Raw genomic sequence first — 15,238 nt, 5'->3', positions numbered from 1 at the left:
TGGTCTCTCCCCCCTTTACCACTCAGTCATGTGGGTTGATACCCCAACCGTCTCCCACATTCAATCATCCACCAGACACTTACTGAGTGTTGGGCCCACGCTGAGCAATGAGCAGGGATCACAGAGCTTCCACCTTAGATGAAAATAAGAACTAATCAAGTTATTGTCACAAAATTAGGAGGCATACAAAGAGCTGAAACAGAGAACCTGTTGGAGTGTTTGAGATAGAAATGGGTAATTATATAGACTGACCAAGGAAGGTTTCCCTATGTAAGTGACATTTAAGCATGGAACTAAAGGAATGGGGTGACTGAGGGATTGATGAGAAGTGAGAGAAGGAAGAATTCTAGCCGAGGAGAACATGTCTTGAAGCAGTGACAATCCTTGAGGCCAAAGTGAGTTCTGTTTCTGACCTGCTTGCCTCTAGGTGACCATAACCTGGGGAACTGGATGGACTCTTGACACACTTATTTCACATTCTTTTCAGAAAGTAAAAGTATACTATTTCTCCTTTTTACTAAAGAGGAATTCATCATCCTAATTTCACAGAAAATTTCCCTTTCCACATCAACTTTAATCAGCTTTCTTGGCATCAAGGCCAAGACACAATAAACTATACTGTCTATCTGTTTAGCTTTTATCTTTGGAGCCAAATTAGGAAGAGGGGGACCCTTTAAACTTGGTGTTCAGGAATCCAAAGAATGAGCCTTTATTGTCACACAGATAGCTACATTTTGAATAATGTGGTCCAAAAATACTTCTACAAATAATATAGCATTTTGTGGTTGTCACTGACTCTAGCAATAACACTGTTTCAGATTTCCTCATTGTTTAGCACTCACAGTTGAATTTCGATATGTATTTTCAAATGTCGCTTCCTTCTGTTTAGGTATAACTAAGGCTTTCAGCTCACCTGTTCCTAAATCTTGTGCCCTTCAGAAGGTCAAACAGCACAATATAAAATCTTTGGCATCAGAAAAGGTTGAGACCCCGAAGGGGTCTCCACAGACCATACTCTGAAAACTGCTGCTCTAAACAAAAAGTTTTTCTTATAGCCAACCAAACTCTCCTGTATTTCAACGTACTGGTCAGTTACAATTGTGGTGAAAAAAGATTTCAGCTTACTGTTTGGGCCGTAGAAGGTACAAAATCACTGATCACTTCTAGGCTATTTACTGGACTCCGCTTGAACATAAAGGCCTTAGTTCTAAACACTTCCTTGACAGACGGTAGAGTGGTATTTTGGGGCTGTAGTATTGCAGGTCAATTTGAGCTTATAAAAATACTCAGGATGCTATAGACACACCCCTAGCAGTTTTGAGTAGTTTTAATGAACAGAGTCAGTTGATTTCAATGAAACAAGTGTGGTTATATAAGAAGACGACTGGATTTTTCACTTATTAAATTATTGTCTCGGCGTCTACCAGAACCACAGTGGAGCTGTTATATTAGCAGACACTAGGCTAACATCCTCAATGTTAGTCATAAGATAACAGTAATATTCCTAAAGCACTCTTTCTATTTCACCGTAACCATCAGTTCCCCTTTGTCCACAAAAAGGGCCAGACTCCTTAGACTGGCCTTCACTGCTCTCTCCTACTGTCTTTCCCATCTCCCACAACACCCCAACTTTTTGCCTCCAGCTCCACCTACATCATTATTATCTCTTGAACTTCTCTGGCATTTGCCAACCTCTTCACTTGAAATGTCTTCTCCCAGAGTTAATCGTGCCCCAGGGTCAGGTTTAAGTTAGAACTCCCTGTGAAGTCTTGTCTAATCACCAGCCTTCCTCCTCCGTGCTCCTTCATCTCTTGTGTATACATCCCTCATTTAGATACCTGTAAAGACTAAAAAACCAAATATTTGTTGGAATAATGAATTCTTTAGGAAGCAGTGTGGTCAGTTTCCATAACAACCAAACTAGTGACTGGAATTCCTGGAATGGAATTGACAGGCAGGTTGCTGCTGTAGCTGTTTCTGGCAGGATGGTTTTCAGGCTAATTATGAGCCTAATCAGATGCTCCTTACTCCATGTAGCTGCCACCCTCTCACTGAGAACAAGCAATACCAACTTCCCCCTACCCGCGCTCCCCCACCTAAGCTGATGGTATTTCTTGCTCATTCGCAAAATAGTTATAAGTAGTGGTAGATAATAGCACTGTCATCTGATTAGAAAAAAAATGTCCAGGGAAAGTGGACAAAGGCAAAGAAAGGTGGCAAGGACGGACCTAGTTGGCCCTTTGAATGTTGTGTGACTATTACCTCTTGGTTCATGAAGAAGGTTCATAAACAGCTCAATAGCTGTTTATATAGAAGTACCTTCTAAAGGACATACTGTAAGAGATCTCACAGAATAGAACCTGGTGAGCAAAAGGACTGAAAAGCGTCCTAAGGACTTTGGTTATTCACACAAGATATAAGAACTGTGCTAATATATAAAAACTGAGACTCAGTCATTATTGAAAATGGAAAAATATTTGGAAAAATGTAAAAATACCCTTTAAAGTGCCTCATTATATCCCATTAACAGGAGCCCACAGTTTTTCACAATCTTTTCTGGTACATTTCTCTCTTTTTTCCTTTTTTCTTTTTTAATCTCTTGAGCATTATCTTGCTCCAATCCAATCTATTTGGCTTCTTTTTCCTTTCTCTGTTTTTCATAGCGTGCCTGTGCCCAAAAATGTAACACAACTTGAATTCCCATTAATTCCTATCCAAAGCCTTGGTAGAAGTGCTTCAGTATGGAAAATCATCTGACTTTATAGGTGAGGCGTGATACTAATGGCATAATGATCAAGACGTCATTCAATGGCTGTAACTTTCATTGTGTCCGGGACACATATGGCCTTGTGTATCTTGGCACTGGTGCTGATAAACTGCTTTTAAATAGTAAGCTTTGGGAGGTACTTGTACAATATTTTTGTGTTCTGTGCATTTAACCACTGCACAACTCGTCCTATTTATTTCCTGGAGGAAAATTTGAGCAATGAGAATTTTTGCTCAAAGCTTAATATTTCAGTGCCTGTCATTATTCCATTATAGCTCTATTGTCATCTCATTGTTACCCTATTATTAAAGAACTATGAATAACTCTAATTTTTAGAGAGTATCTCTTTGCGGCTCAGGTTGAACATTTTTGGTGAAATTGACTCACATATTTGGTTAAATTAAAAATGAATAACAAATCAAATTGCTTTAACTTGATGTAGCTATAATAGGAGCCAATGTCTATGAAATACTTAACAGATGCCAGGCACTATATAAAATGTTTTATAATATTATCTTATTTAATGCTTGTATCTATTCTATGGAGTAGCAGCACCATCCTGATATTTCAAGACTTTAGAGAGTTAAATAATTCACTAGTCAGTGATGGATCGGGGTTTGAAAGCTTGGATTTTATTATTAGCAACAAATGCTGCCAGTTGTTTTCCTTGAAAGGATGGCTTACTTTATTTCTTTTTAAGAAAATGTCTGCCAGATACTGAAGTCAGAAAAACAATATTTTATCTGTTAGTCAGTCTCTCAGAAAGTGAAAATGATGTTCATCTTAAAAAGCAACTAGTTAAACAACTCAACAATCACGCTGTGCTTTGCCTCAAGAAAACCATTATATCTGCGTGTGCTGAAGTGCCTTTTGTGTGTGCTTCTCATTTTGTCGCACAAAGTATTACAATGAAGTGTGCATAAGAGTTGAAATTACATCAACCTTTTTTACTGCTCGTCAAAGGTATTCTAAGTAACAGTGGCATTTTACTTCTTTCTTTTTTTTTTTTTTTTTTTTTTTTTACTGTGAGTTCACGGTGGTACAGAATACGTGACTAGCAGACTTGGGTGCTGCTGCCTGGATTTGCGCTGCAGTTTTACAACCATTGCCTCTGCACCATCAGTGAAAAGAAAATAGTTTTAATCAAATAGTGTTGTAATCAAAATAGGGCCCTCCACCCAGGGTCTGTGGACCTCATTTTGAGGACCAACACCCGAGGTCTTGGAGGAAAAAGTTCCTGGTGCCTTGGTTTCACTTGTCTTTTCAAAAGCAAATAACCTCACAAATGTGAGGAAGGGATCTGGGAAAAAGGGGTGCATCTACTAAAAGCCCCTGTTTCTCTAGGCTCCTATGGGTCTGGAAAAGTTCTGAATGTTTCTGTGTACCCAATGGTTGCCTGAAAAAAAAGTCTGGGTGCTTGTTAGAACTGAACAAAGAGGATACATCAGGAGGACAAGCAGGAGACTCCAAAGCAGAGTCTGGAAGGAAGGTGGAAAGGGTACACCTCAAGGGATCCACAGCACTGGAAAAACCAGGACTGGAGGAAGGGTAAAGAAAACCCTTGAGGTGGGAGAAGAGCCTTGACCTGGAGACTGAACTTGTCTGAACTTTGAACTTGTCTAAATCTGCTTGGGCTGTTATAACAAAATGTCATAGACTGAGTGCCTTATAAACTGTAGAAATTTATTTCTTACAGTTCTGGAAGCTGGGAAGTCTAAGATCAAAGTACTAACAGATTCAATGACTAGTGAGGGCCCACTTCCTGTTGGGAAGACAGCCATGTTTTGCTGTGTCCTCATACGGTGGAAGGGGCAAGGGAGCTCTCTGGGGCCTCTTTTATAAGGACACTATCCCATCCATGAAAGTCCCACCCTCATGGCCTAGCCACCTCCCAAAGGCTCCACCTCCCAATACTATCATATTGGACTTTAGGATTTAACATATGAATTTTGTAGCTGAAGTGGACTATCAAGGTTATCAAAAATCATTGGATTGGACTAAGAAACCGTAGGCTAGACTTGGTTGAGTTTCCACTATGAAGTGAAAACAGGCAGCTCATGAGCTAGGCTGGGTGCATATAGAGAAATAAGTTTCCATCTGACTCCAAAGCCTGTGGCCTGCCTTCACTATGAAACATCACCCCTACTCTAGATACAGACCCGTAATTGTCACAGCTCTTTTCCCCTGAAGGGATGCAGTTAAGGAAGGGTCCCATTGACATTCTCCAAAGCCGACACCCATATTTTCAAAGTCCAGACTATTCAGGATGGGAGAGTAAAGGAAGAGAGATATTGGGCCACTTTCCAAGAGAACATCAAATGCATTTACAAACCATGGGGTGTTTCTCTTTCTAATGTTGAAGAAATGCAGGCATTTCATGCTGGCAACGACCCTAAAACTCATTACGAAAAGGTTCTAAGTTATGTCGAACTGGAACAAAACACTTTCTTAATTTAATCAGACCAAATTAATAAACCTTTATAATGGCTCGCTATGCATAAAGAGCTTTGAGTTTCAAAAGACACTAAACAGTCCTTGGAACACTGTATCACAGGGCAGAAATGGGTTTTCTTTTCCATGTTTTTTAAATCATTTCCTCAAAGAAAGCAATGATACTGAGTTAATTAACAATCATCCAGAAGGGCAAATTACTGCTAAAAAGAAAGGAACACGGCCATTGAATTTTGCAGGTGAAGTGAATGGAGACCTCATACTCTCACACTCATTGTCTCCCTACCCATTTGTTGAGATCTTTTTGGAAGCACCATTAACTTACCAACAGAATCACCTCGTGAAGTTTTAGACGTTCAGCCTGTTCACTCAGCAAGGGCCACATCTCCAGACCTGACTCACTGAAAGCCTCTCTTGCTTGTTCTCAGACCCACTAAGAATGATCAGTGGCCCCTGGCGATGCTGGGGACTCTAGAAGCACACAGCACTGAACATGAGAGAACACCCAAAATCTCGTGTTTGTAGCAAGGCTCTGGGGCTCCAATCCCTTAGGCTCTCTGAATTTCTTCTAAAATGGCAAAATAATATTCGTTCTCTGTCCACCCCAAGTTTGAACAGTCAATGAGTTGACCTTGCTAACTGCTCTTTTAATTGGAAGCATGAATAACAGAGCCATAGCCCTAAGGAAGGAAGTGAACTGCAAAGGCAATTAAGTAAGTCCAAGTTTTCATCCTCTACCTCCAAAATATTGACTTGAATTACCTCATAACAATATTAAAACTAATGTATCCTGGTGACTATGTTCCAGATATTGTGCTGTCTTTATACATATTATCTGATTTAACCTTCACACCAATCATCAGTACTCCTATTCTTCCCCATTTTACAGATGAAGAAATGGAGACTCAGAAAAGTTAAGTAACTTTCCCAAGGTTACTCAGTTAATAAGTGATAGAGTTAAGACTCAAACAAAGTTTCTCAGATTTCCAAGCCTATGCTCTATAAGTGTATAGAGATATGTAGTAAGGAGCCAAAATGTAGGTGAGGTTATGGGAGTACAGAGGGGGAGGGAAGGATTTGTCATACTTATTTGAATAAGTGCCTCAATTTTCTATTTTACTTTGTTCCTGTTTACACAGCTGTTGATGTCTGAAAACAAAGACAAAATAATAAGACATCAAATGAATATCAATGAGACAGACCTCTGAGTGCCCCAGCCATGTTTCTCCCAATTATGTGAAATTCTGTAAAAATTTCAAAACAGGAAATGATTTGAATGCATAAAAATATCTGAACCATTACTGAACCCCTTCCTAACACACATTGATGTCAGCATATTTATTAAGAAGACATAGCATGGGAACCTCTTTTATGAGCATTACCAAAACTATTTCAGAGGGCCACAGGCAACAATGAGCAAGTGTTTGTGAAGTGTTTGACTACATATTGACCTCAAACAATGGCTTAGTATGGAGATAGAGGAAAAAATAGCCTAGGCCAAGGGATATAAAGACTTTAAGGATGCTGCTTAAACGTCCCTAACGATAAATAGATGATCTCTCCACTATATTAAATTCCTCCATTAAATATATATTCCTTTGGGTGAGTTTCATTAATTCATTTGATACATTTATTGATTTTCTACTATGTAGCAGCCAAGTTATAGGTCTGAGCATACAAAGATGAAAGGCAGCATTCTGTAATCTCAAAGAGCTCATGTTATAGGGAGAAAGCAAACAGCACAGCTTGCTACTTGCAATGGCAGAGGCCTAGGTGATGGAGAGAAAGACTAAAGAAGGGGTATAGGGATGGAGTGGGGAAATCAGAGTTGATTCTGGAGAAAGAAAAGAAATTAGCCAAGTGCTAAGTGGGAAGAAAGCTAAATTTCTTCCCATGGCAAGGAGAGGGAACAAGGGTTCAAGAGCAAGCCTCAGAGATGAGAGGGTAGGAAGCAGTGAGAGGCAGAGCTGGAGACAGAGGCAAAGTCCAGGACACGAAAGGCTGACAACACCAGGCTAAGATATATGAACTTCATCCTGTGTCAATGGGGAAATTTCAAGGCTTTTTACTCAGTCACGTGTCATCAGATTTGAATTTCGGAAAGACCACTCTCGTAGCAGTGAGAGGGAGTTTAGGCTGCAGGAGGGAGGCCAGGCAGGGGGTCATCTGGATGGTCATACAAAAGAGGAACAAGAAACAGTTGAAATGGAAAAGAGGAAATAGATCCAAGAGATTTAGGAAGTAGAATCCATACACAGAAGGATCCATTTGTGTATACCGGTGAATGTGAAGAATTAGCAAGACTCAGAAGTGGCTAGTTTAAACCACCGAGTAGACAGAGGTGCCACATTCGAGGAGTTAGGAATGTGGAGAAGAAATGGGTTTTGAGAGATGGATAAAGAATTCAGTTTTAAACATTTTAAGGTTGAGATGTTTATGGAACATCCATGAGGTGATGGCCACTGAACTAGAGGTTTTTGACATCTGGTACCCAAAATACTAGTTCTGGCTGTAGACCGAGATGTGGAATTCCCCAGGGTATCCATGGCAAGGAAGCCATGTATGTGCAAGAGATCATCCAGTGAGCTTAGGCAGAGTGAGGCTGCAGGAAAGCTGAGACCTGGAGTCTAATAAACACCTGGGCCAGAGCCAGAGAAGGAGAGAACAGAGCAAAGTGGAATATCAGGAGCAAATGGTGTCATAGAAGACAGGGGAGGAGAGAGTTTCCACTGGGAAAGGTAAATACAATGTAATGAAAATTGTCTGTTGGGTTTGGCAACCAAAGAGTTATTAGTGACTGACGAGAACAGTTCCAGTGGAACAGAAAGGAGTAACGCCATTGAGTTCAGGGGCAATTAGGTACGGAAGTGAGGATGTGTACAGACCACTTTCGAGAAACTTGACTGAGAAAGGAAAGATTTAGGGCAGTTTCTAAAGCAGATGGAAGGTCAAAAGTGGAATCTTTTTTAAGTATGAGAGAATCAAGCACATTTGTTTCAAGAGAGTCTAGTTAAGAGCATGAACTACTCGAGTTCAAATCCCAGCTCTCCAGTGTTCTGGCTGTGTGACCTTGGGCAAATCCATTGTTCCTCAGTTTTCTCACCTGTAATGACAGTACCTAGGTCATAGAGTCGATGACCAAGAACACATGTCACAGTGCTCTTGGTAAATATTCAACAAGAATTAGCTATCATTATTACTAGTATATGCTAAATGAAAGGATACAACCAATAAGAGAGGATTCTACAAAAAGGGAGACAAGGAAAAGATACCTATAAGATGGGAGAGTCATAACAGAGGTGAAGAGGTTGTGTAAAATCCTGTGTCTGTTTCTGGTGTCATTTGTTAAAATTGAACAGTCCCTAAGGGGCTGACCTGTTGTTAAGTGGCATTTCACCTAGAGCAGCTGTTGTTGGCTGGGATCAGGGCCAGTTGAAGTGATAAAGTATCTCTTAGGCCTTTGGCTTAAACCCACCTATCAGCTGCCATTTCCTCCTGTGACACATTCCTGCATTTGTTTACAACAGCACAACACAGGTTTTCCTATAGGAGACCATATCTAGCCTTGAGGAATGAAAGAAAACAGCAAGCCAGTGATTCAGGGGACAGTTTTTAGCCTTCCTGAATGTAACATTCCTGAAGTACTTCCCCCGCATTTTGCTCCAAGCTCCATCACCAAGAGTTTCATTTTAGCTGTAAATGAAATATATTTAAACCAACCATTAGGTGGTCAAGGCAATGAAAGATTCTTTGCTCTTGTAAATGAGTACAGTTATTTTGCTTTAAGAAACCAGGTTCCTGTGACCCAGCTGATATTTTTTTCTCATGTTGTGGGAGAAACTGACTTTAAAGATGTTCCTCGTGTCTTTCCTATGCTTCGAGGAATGCCTTCTACCAGAGAGTCGGCCACCGAGTTACTGCCACATATTCTCCCATCCACGCCAGCCCAATGACCTCGGGTTAAAGTGGAAGAAACCAATTTAGTCAAATTAACAATATTTTCCTGCTTGCAGTAAGTCTTATAGTAAATTCATGAAAAGCAGACACAGGCAGAGTAGCATGCAGAACAGAGTCTGGTTTTTCTTGGAAGTCCTCAGCTTGACTGGGTAGAGCTGTTGAGGCAAGATCTGAGACTGCCCCTCATTCCAACATCTGATCTTGAGAAACAGAGATTGTTAAGCAGTGCAAAGCACTTAGTAGGCATTCAATATAGGTCTGTAGAGTGAATGAGTGAATGAATGAATGAATGAATGGACTTAATTGGAATGCAAGGTGATGAGAACTCAGATAAATATACCCAACCCAAGTTCCCCAAGCTCAGTTATGGTAAATAAAGACCCATTATCAGAAATAAATCGGTTAGTCTGTCTTCTACCAATAATTATTTCAGAGTCATAATGATAAGAGCAGAGGTATGAAGTAAAACCATAGGGCTTGGTCATTTTTAAGAACCAGCCATAACTAACAGACGCTTCCTCTGGTTTGGTCCTGAAAGATTAATATGGAGACTTCATAAAGTTTTTCTGACCACTTCTTACCAAAAAACAAAAACAATTGTAGCATTTGATAAATTTTGCTGAGTTAGGTAGCACATGGGTTCTATATCAGAATCAAGTTCCAATCTACTATTATGTAGCTGACATAGATGCCAGGAAGCAAAACACCAAACAAATGGCTAGTAAATCATCACATTGGTGGTACTAATTTTGAGTGTTACCACTCTTCAAAGAAGGGAGTATGGACTGGGGTTAATGTGTTGTTAAATTCTCATTAAAGATAGAAGAGCAAGCAAAGGCTGTATCATGCATCATTACTGCAATAAGTATGGGGCAGAATTTTGTTTAAAAAATTTTAATGTCCCCACCCCTCAAAGAGCTTATGATCTATTTGATGAAGCAAAAATTGATGCTTATGAAAACTTTAGAACGAATACAGGACAGTGTAGGATTAACTGACAAAGAAGCTATTCAGTGAATGTGAGCAGGGATGAGAGGACAAAGAAAGCACAATGGCTGAATGTCAGGAGCCTCTTCCTATAGAAGCTGAGAATCAAAGGGACCTCAGAGAATGGATGGGATCCCCTAAGTTCAAGAGAGGGTTGGGGAAAGAAGAGTTCCAGAAGGGAGGTTTTAAGTAGAGGACCAGTCTCAGTAGTATGAATGTTCTCCTCATGGCCCAAGAACAGGAAGGAGGTGGGCCAAATCACAGAAGCCCTGGATGCTGTGGAATGATGTGATAAAAATGACATTGACCAAGGGCCAGTCCAGGGCTGGTGACCAGGCAAGGTAGCACCAAGAGGGAAAAACTTCCCTTTTTTGCCCATATACATCTCATATTGACCCGTCTAGTTGTACAGGCTGTGCGTGTATGTGTGTTTTAATGCTCTCAGGGAAAATAGAAGTGATTGCAAAACTTAGAGAGGTTTGCCTTTGAAGTATCTCAGAACAAACAAAAATAACTGATTAGAGCACTTGTTTTCAAGTCCTCTCCAAAGAAGAAGCTGGAATTAAAGTGTTATCTCCAACACTGCACAACATCACTGGATGGTGTAAAATGAGAGACTGTGCCCACTGTACTCACTCCACCCCGGCAAAAGAAGCACAGAGCTCAGAGAGAGGTCAGTCTAGCTTACTTCCCCAACAAATTTAGGAAATGAATCTTGAGCATCACTGATGAATAATCATCCAACCTTTATTTCAAACTTGAAGGAACAGGGCACTTATTATTTATGAATAATGGAATAACTAATAATAACTAGCCCTATTTAGAGAATGAATCAATGTGGATTTTTTTCAACTCCACGTTTTCAAAAATAATAATGGCTGCTAAGCAAGTAGAAATATCGCTTTCATGTAAAATTCTAGGAGCAAGCAGCCATAGGACTGGTATGATATGCTGTGGTCCCTAACACTCAGATTAAGGAACTATATTTCATTACTCTTCTATGTGGCTTCTCCAGAGTCACGTCAAGTCCTAAAACAGCTGCTGATGCCCCAGCCATTATGTCCTAACTCTATTAAACAGGAAAGAGGAAATAAGGGAGACGAATATCCTTCGTCCCTTTAAGGCTACTTCCTGGATGTTGTATTCGCCATTGCTGCCTTTATCCCATTGGTCACAGGGACACTTTTACCTGCAAAGGAAGCTGGTACATGTAGTCTATATTCAAATTGTCGTGTGTCCGTTTAAAAATCACAAGGTTTAATTGTTTTTAGAATGAAAAAGAAAATAGAAATTGTGTTTCTACAGCAGATTCTAATGCGGGCCTCCTCCTGGCAGCAGGGAAAGTGGGTTTGACTTTTACAAAACATACTATTCCTTTGTATTACTATATTATAATTTATTCAGTTTTGGTTATTAATCATCCCTGAAAGGATTGAGCTTACCAAAACAATAGACAGAAGATGCTCCTCTGTGGAACTACCACCAATGTCCAAGGCAGCAGTAGAAAGTAGAATTAAGCTAGGCCTCCAAGAGGTCTGCAGTCTACTCTCAAAGCCAGGACAGTAGCCTGGTAAGTGGGCAGAGGCTGCAGCCCTACTTTTGAAGTATTTCTTCTTGAGCTGCCCAGCGATGCCTCTTGGGCTACCCACCAAAGCCCCAGTAATGCCACTCCTTCTCTCTCATACCCCACTGTGGTGTCTTTGAACTTGAATGGGACTTTCCTAGCCTTGAGCCCTATTGGAGGCATGGACTGCATCTCGTTGGTCTCCCCTTTAGCTGAAGGGTCTCTTTCTATTCATCAGCTACTGTTTTTACCTAGATCTCCCTAAGCTTCAGTTAAAACTTGCTCTGCAAAATTTCTACTATTTAGTTTAGTACTGACCTGCAGAGCAACACAGAGCAAATCAGCTTTCCCCCTGCCATTGTATCCATTCAAATATTTAAAGACATATATAACTTTCCTAGGAGTCATATGTTTGTCTGATTAAAAATATCCAGTTTACTCTGTTATTTTATAGATGTAAGCTTCTTGAGAGCAGGGTACTTGTCTTCTCATCTTTATGTCCTCAGTACTAAAATACAGGATTCTATATATTTACTTGTGGAATGAGTTAATACATTCTATTTTTATCATTTCCCACTGTCTCATGTCTCTCTGAACACATGTAGCCAAAATCTGTCCTAAATCAAATTGGCCAGAATTTTTTTTTAATTCAAGGATTTCTTTTCTTTTTACAAAAATCATACATGTTCATTCTAGAAAACAGGTATCAACAATAAATCACCCAAAATCTCAAAGCATGAGAATGAATACTATCAAAATTTTTATTTGTGTTCCTCTTAGTTTTTTTCTATGTAGACATTTTTTAAATATACATTTTTTTCATCAAAATGATATCAAGAAACTGAAACCTACTTTTTGTACTTAACAAAATATCATGCCTTTCTGAGACTGTAAAACTGAATATTCACCTTTCTCAGACTGTAAAACTTAATATTCTATCTCATTTTTTAAATATTTTTGGTAACAAAGCTGAAATAGGAAAACAGAAAAGCACTCAAATCATAAGTGTTTAGCTTAATGAATTTTCACTAACTGGTTATACCCATCTTGCTAACATGCAGATCAAGAAATTGAACATAGCCAACCCCCTTGTACCACCTCTTTTTCACTGCCCCCTGCAAGGAATGCCATAGATATTTTTTAACTTTATATATATGGAACCATACTATATGTGTTTATTTGTATCTATCTTCTTTCAATAAATTTTAATGACTGCATACTATTCCTTTGTATTACTATATTATAATTTATTCAGTTTATTCCTACTGCAATGCATTTCTCCCCAATTTCTTGCTTTTATTTAAAATGCTGTAATGAATATCTATGTAACCAAAACAGTGATTTTTTTCCCCCTTAGGATAAATTCATTAATGTGAAAACTTTTAAGACTTTGACTTATATTACCAAATTGCCCATCAGAAAGATTGTACCAATTTTATATTCTCGTCACAGCATAGGAGACTTCCAGTTTCTGTGGTGTGGCCCAATGCAAAACCCCAGAGGTAATCCAACTAACATCCACCAAAAATGCCCTCACCTGTCTTAAATATCCTCACTTCCTTTTACAATACAAAAATAGACAGCAAGCAGAGAGATCCAAGATGGTGGAGTAGATAAATGCTGTGTCTGCATCCTTTTGTGAACACATTTACTTATATTTCTATAAGTAAATATAGAACAATCAACCTGGAGAACCATCTGAAGTCTAGCTGAACAGAAGTCCTCTAACTAAAAATATAAATAAGAAGCCACATCAAGACTGGTAGGAGGGGTGGAGACTCAGAACAGGCCCCAAACCTCTGTATGGTGGTTGAGAATCAGGAAGGATAGCTCAGCCACAGAGGTAACACCCGGAGAAGTGAGGGACCCCAGCCCCCCATACCAGGCTCCCCAGCTCAGAGTACTGGTGCCAGGAAGAGGAGCCCCCACTACATTTGGCTGTGAAAAACAGAGGGGATTCCTTTGGGTGGGATGGAAGGCGGCAGGAAACCCAGACGTCGTCTTAAAAGGCCCTCGCACAGATTCACTCACTCACTCGCAGCAGGCACTCACCTTGTGCTCCAGCGGAGGGACAGTGACTCGAGGGACCTCGGAGACATACGGAAAAACTGAGCTGTGTGTGTGGCTTCAGAGGGAAGACTGGAGGACAGTCAGCATTTTCCCTGTGAGGTGTCCTGCTTCTGTGCAGCTGGCAAGCAGGCTCCATCTTTCCTGGGTTGAGCCCGCCCCCACAGGCCAAATCTGAATCTGATTGGCCTGGCGAGCTCCTTTGCTCTGCCCTGCTGACTCAGCTGGGTCCTCATCCCACCCAACTCGTGCACCACCGGAGGCACTTTCTCCATGAGCAACCAGTTCTTTCCCCCCTGCATTCTTTCTTTGAAAACTGTCAGTCTACAGGCCCCAGGTGGGCAGCAACTGGCCTCAGTGCTCTGAGACTTGCTGAGTCCTGCAGGCTCAGCACTGGCACCAAACCGGAGTCTACATTAACCTAGTGACCACAACTTTTCCCAATCTAGTGACTCCCTGAGACCCTGCTTCACCCACTTGCATACCGCTCAAGGCTTTATTGGTAGCTGAAACTTAAGGGAGCCGGCAGGTGGCAGCAGGCCTCTCAGTGTTCTGACTTTTTGTGGAGTTATCTCAGGCCTGGTACTGATGGCTGCTGTCCTTGGTTCACAGCATAGCGACTCCCACATCCCTCCAAGTTTAGCACAGGCAGCGAACAACTGCAGATTGCTTTATAGCTCCTACTAAGTAGCTCCCCTGCCAGTCACAGGCAGTGGCTGACCTGGGCCTCCAGCAGACACCCTCCCAAGAGGCCTCAGAACCAACATACTTGGAAGTTGGCTTCAAGACCACAGCACAGCACTGCCCAATTAGCCCCAAAGTGGCTCACACAAAGGGCAATTTCAACAGGCACAAGAGCCCACTGGGGTGAATTTCATTCATGGGGTAAGCCCCCCACACAGCAGCCCATAAGTGGATGAAGGCAAACCCCAGAGCCAGTCATCCTGAGAGTCGATCCCACCCACTGATGTGCCAATTGCAATCAAGGCTCAATAGGCAGGCACGCACAACCCACACAAGGGATACTCCTGGAGCACCTGGCTCAGGTGACCAGGGAGACTGTGCCACTGGGCCCCACAGGACACCTACTACATAAGGCCACCTGGCCAAGACTGGGAGACATAGCAAATCTACTTAATATATAGAAACAAACACAGAGAGGCAGCCAAAATGAGAAAACAAAGACATGCATCCCAAATGAAACAATGAGAAAATTCCAGAAAAAGAACTAAAAAAAGTGGAGGCAAACAACCTACTAGAGACAGAGTTCAAAACAATGATTATAAGAATGCTCAAGGAACTTAGTGAGAACTTCAACAGAGAGATAGTAAGCATAAAAAAGGACATAGAAACCATAAAAGAGTGCCAGTCCAAAGTGAAGAATACAATAACTGAAATGAAGAATGCACTAGAAGGAATCACCAGCAGACTAGATGAAGCAGAGG

The 15,238-nt window shown here is 40.9% G+C and overlaps 1 protein-coding gene across 3 annotated transcripts in view; it reads left to right on the top strand.

The window, feature by feature from the left end:
* AK5 (adenylate kinase 5) overlaps window positions 1-15,238 on the top strand; it is a 200,288-nt gene that overhangs the window by 142,599 nt on the left and 42,451 nt on the right. The window lies entirely within an intron of this gene.

Source organism: Rhinolophus hipposideros (genome assembly GCF_964194185.1).
Source record: "Rhinolophus hipposideros genome assembly, chromosome: 8".
Taxonomy (NCBI): Eukaryota; Metazoa; Chordata; class Mammalia; order Chiroptera; family Rhinolophidae; genus Rhinolophus; species Rhinolophus hipposideros.
This window is presented reverse-complemented; position numbering and strand designations above follow the sequence as displayed.